This window comes from Calliopsis andreniformis, unplaced genomic scaffold, assembly GCF_051401765.1.
Source record: "Calliopsis andreniformis isolate RMS-2024a unplaced genomic scaffold, iyCalAndr_principal scaffold0400, whole genome shotgun sequence".
In the NCBI taxonomy this organism is placed as follows: domain Eukaryota; kingdom Metazoa; phylum Arthropoda; class Insecta; order Hymenoptera; family Andrenidae; genus Calliopsis; species Calliopsis andreniformis.
This window is the reverse complement of record NW_027480809.1, coordinates 57,501-62,500: the sequence shown is the minus strand read 5'-3', so window position 1 is coordinate 62,500 and position 5,000 is coordinate 57,501.

Here is a 5,000-nt window from a genome sequence, read left to right as displayed (position 1 = left end):
AATTTTTCGTGTGCACAAATATCCCACAACACATGTTCAGAAACTCGTGACACGAACAGCAAACTCATGTGATCCACAGTATTAAATCTTTGCTTTTGCGTGTCACGTAAAGATTGTAACTTCGACCAGGAGTCTCGGTTCATTCATTTATTTGACAATTCCAACATTGGTGTCGGACCTCGACAAGCACGAATCACACACGCCGTTGGTCATCCATCGGTAAGCACGTACACCGGACCTCCGCAGAAAACTCTACGGAGCGGTATACGCTCGCGCTAAGCATCCATCGTACAGGCACGTAAACCACTCACGCTGGTCACTGACGACGAAGCGCGTATCAAGCACGCTGGGCAAAGTCGACAGAAGCGCGTAATAGTGGCATGCCGAAACATATCGAGATAGCGCGTTAAGCGTCGTGCTGGGCATAGCGAGCTGGCGCGGAATGTGCGCGCTGCACATATCGAAAATCTGACACCTCTTGATATTTAGGCTTTCCATTCTCACGTAAGCCCGGCGCCCGCCTTAAAGACGGAACGTTTCGTTCAGTTTAAATAAACTCATTCGCTCGGACAAAGAGTTGATGCTCAGTAAGTACGAGTATACACGCTAGTGCATACAAGTCACCAACGTCCAAAGGACGATTACCACATAAGGGCCATTCGGTCTTAGACACCGACCCGTGGTCATGCTGTGTAGAGAAAGATCCGGAACGTAAACCGTTCGAAGACACTCGAGATACAAGATCCCGAGGAGCGGTGGACTGCTTCTCGACCGAGATCGTAGAATAGCCACGCGCCCAGCGATGCCTCGACGGTACGCCCGGACCGACGCTTCTCTTATAGATACCGAGTGGCCGGCCGAGAGGCCGGCGACGGCCGACCGTAGCCGCGCGGCCTTACGGTGGGAACTCGCCGCGCGTGCAGCACTCCCGGCCGGTACGCTGCCACTTAGACTCGGCAGATGAACACGTACACATACGAGGTCGTCTAAAACTAACTTAATACTAAACTGCGGACATTATACTGCTATAATCACAAACTTTCAACATGTTTCAACCACATATTTTAAGACTATATACATACAAATATAGCAATATTGAAAATATTCTAAGTCCCCGTTCGTGTCGCTCCGGAACCGAATGTCGACGGAACGAAATGACAACGGTAGATCCTTATTCCTGGTGCTCGTGGCTCTCTAAAACCATACACTTGTTCTCCTCTGTCTCTTACCTGTGTCGAGATAATCGAGAATCATGGAGCGTTCGTGTCGCTCCGGAACCGAAAGTCGTCGGATCGAAACGAGAACGTTAGATCCATATTCCTGATCGTTGAGGCACTCTAAAACTATTAGGCTGTTTTGCTCTCTGATGCCCGTGGACCGAGAGAACGTAGAATAACGGAGCGATCGTGTCGCTCCGGAGCCCGAGCGAAAAAATTCTAAGTCCCCGTTCGTGTCGCTCCGGAGCCCGAGCGAAAAAATTCTAAGTCCCCGTTCGTGTCGCTCCGGAACCGAATGTCGACGGAACGAAATGACAACGGTAGATCCTTATTCCTGGTGCTCGTGGCTCTCTAAAACCATACACTTGTTCTCCTCTGTCTCTTACCTGTGTCGAGATAATCGAGAATCATGGAGCGTTCGTGTCGCTCCGGAACCGAAAGTCGTCGGATCGAAACGAGAACGTTAGATCCATATTCCTGATCGTTGAGGCACTCTAAAACTATTAGGCTGTTTTGCTCTCTGATGCCCGTGGACCGAGAGAACGTAGAATAACGGAGCGATCGTGTCGCTCCGGAGCCCGAGCGAAAAAATTCTAAGTCCCCGTTCGTGTCGCTCCGGAGCCCGAGCGAAAAAATTCTAAGTCCCCGTTCGTGTCGCTCCGGAACCGAATGTCGACGGAACGAAATGACAACGGTAGATCCTTATTCCTGGTGCTCGTGGCTCTCTAAAACCATACACTTGTTCTCCTCTGTCTCTTACCTGTGTCGAGATAATCGAGAATCATGGAGCGTTCGTGTCGCTCCGGAACCGAAAGTCGTCGGATCGAAACGAGAACGTTAGATCCATATTCCTGATCGTTGAGGCACTCTAAAACTATTAGGCTGTTTTGCTCTCTGATGCCCGTGGACCGAGAGAACGTAGAATAACGGAGCGATCGTGTCGCTCCGGAGCCCGAGCGAAAAAATTCTAAGTCCCCGTTCGTGTCGCTCCGGAGCCCGAGCGAAAAAATTCTAAGTCCCCGTTCGTGTCGCTCCGGAACCGAATGTCGACGGAACGAAATGACAACGGTAGATCCTTATTCCTGGTGCTCGTGGCTCTCTAAAACCATACACTTGTTCTCCTCTGTCTCTTACCTGTGTCGAGATAATCGAGAATCATGGAGCGTTCGTGTCGCTCCGGAACCGAAAGTCGTCGGATCGAAACGAGAACGTTAGATCCATATTCCTGATCGTTGAGGCACTCTAAAACTATTAGGCTGTTTTGCTCTCTGATGCCCGTGGACCGAGAGAACGTAGAATAACGGAGCGATCGTGTCGCTCCGGAGCCCGAGCGAAAAAATTCTAAGTCCCCGTTCGTGTCGCTCCGGAGCCCGAGCGAAAAAATTCTAAGTCCCCGTTCGTGTCGCTCCGGAACCGAATGTCGACGGAACGAAATGACAACGGTAGATCCTTATTCCTGGTGCTCGTGGCTCTCTAAAACCATACACTTGTTCTCCTCTGTCTCTTACCTGTGTCGAGATAATCGAGAATCATGGAGCGTTCGTGTCGCTCCGGAACCGAAAGTCGTCGGATCGAAACGAGAACGTTAGATCCATATTCCTGATCGTTGAGGCACTCTAAAACTATTAGGCTGTTTTGCTCTCTGATGCCCGTGGACCGAGAGAACGTAGAATAACGGAGCGATCGTGTCGCTCCGGAGCCCGAGCGAAAAAATTCTAAGTCCCCGTTCGTGTCGCTCCGGAGCCCGAGCGAAAAAATTCTAAGTCCCCGTTCGTGTCGCTCCGGAACCGAATGTCGACGGAACGAAATGACAACGGTAGATCCTTATTCCTGGTGCTCGTGGCTCTCTAAAACCATACACTTGTTCTCCTCTGTCTCTTACCTGTGTCGAGATAATCGAGAATCATGGAGCGTTCGTGTCGCTCCGGAACCGAAAGTCGTCGGATCGAAACGAGAACGTTAGATCCATATTCCTGATCGTTGAGGCACTCTAAAACTATTAGGCTGTTTTGCTCTCTGATGCCCGTGGACCGAGAGAACGTAGAATAACGGAGCGATCGTGTCGCTCCGGAGCCCGAGCGAAAAAATTCTAAGTCCCCGTTCGTGTCGCTCCGGAGCCCGAGCGAAAAAATTCTAAGTCCCCGTTCGTGTCGCTCCGGAACCGAATGTCGACGGAACGAAATGACAACGGTAGATCCTTATTCCTGGTGCTCGTGGCTCTCTAAAACCATACACTTGTTCTCCTCTGTCTCTTACCTGTGTCGAGATAATCGAGAATCATGGAGCGTTCGTGTCGCTCCGGAACCGAAAGTCGTCGGATCGAAACGAGAACGTTAGATCCATATTCCTGATCGTTGAGGCACTCTAAAACTATTAGGCTGTTTTGCTCTCTGATGCCCGTGGACCGAGAGAACGTAGAATAACGGAGCGATCGTGTCGCTCCGGAGCCCGAGCGAAAAAATTCTAAGTCCCCGTTCGTGTCGCTCCGGAGCCCGAGCGAAAAAATTCTAAGTCCCCGTTCGTGTCGCTCCGGAACCGAATGTCGACGGAACGAAATGACAACGGTAGATCCTTATTCCTGGTGCTCGTGGCTCTCTAAAACCATACACTTGTTCTCCTCTGTCTCTTACCTGTGTCGAGATAATCGAGAATCATGGAGCGTTCGTGTCGCTCCGGAACCGAAAGTCGTCGGATCGAAACGAGAACGTTAGATCCATATTCCTGATCGTTGAGGCACTCTAAAACTATTAGGCTGTTTTGCTCTCTGATGCCCGTGGACCGAGAGAACGTAGAATAACGGAGCGATCGTGTCGCTCCGGAGCCCGAGCGAAAAAATTCTAAGTCCCCGTTCGTGTCGCTCCGGAGCCCGAGCGAAAAAATTCTAAGTCCCCGTTCGTGTCGCTCCGGAACCGAATGTCGACGGAACGAAATGACAACGGTAGATCCTTATTCCTGGTGCTCGTGGCTCTCTAAAACCATACACTTGTTCTCCTCTGTCTCTTACCTGTGTCGAGATAATCGAGAATCATGGAGCGTTCGTGTCGCTCCGGAACCGAAAGTCGTCGGATCGAAACGAGAACGTTAGATCCATATTCCTGATCGTTGAGGCACTCTAAAACTATTAGGCTGTTTTGCTCTCTGATGCCCGTGGACCGAGAGAACGTAGAATAACGGAGCGATCGTGTCGCTCCGGAGCCCGAGCGAAAAAATTCTAAGTCCCCGTTCGTGTCGCTCCGGAGCCCGAGCGAAAAAATTCTAAGTCCCCGTTCGTGTCGCTCCGGAACCGAATGTCGACGGAACGAAATGACAACGGTAGATCCTTATTCCTGGTGCTCGTGGCTCTCTAAAACCATACACTTGTTCTCCTCTGTCTCTTACCTGTGTCGAGATAATCGAGAATCATGGAGCGTTCGTGTCGCTCCGGAACCGAAAGTCGTCGGATCGAAACGAGAACGTTAGATCCATATTCCTGATCGTTGAGGCACTCTAAAACTATTAGGCTGTTTTGCTCTCTGATGCCCGTGGACCGAGAGAACGTAGAATAACGGAGCGATCGTGTCGCTCCGGAGCCCGAGCGAAAAAATTCTAAGTCCCCGTTCGTGTCGCTCCGGAGCCCGAGCGAAAAAATTCTAAGTCCCCGTTCGTGTCGCTCCGGATTGCTGAGTCGAATTGTGTGCAAGTGCCAGCGGCGTAGTGTTTCTTCGGCCGTTGCGCAGTATTGCCGGCGGGGTATCGTTTCGTCGTTCGTGGTGTACGACTAGTGGGATATTTACCTACGTATAA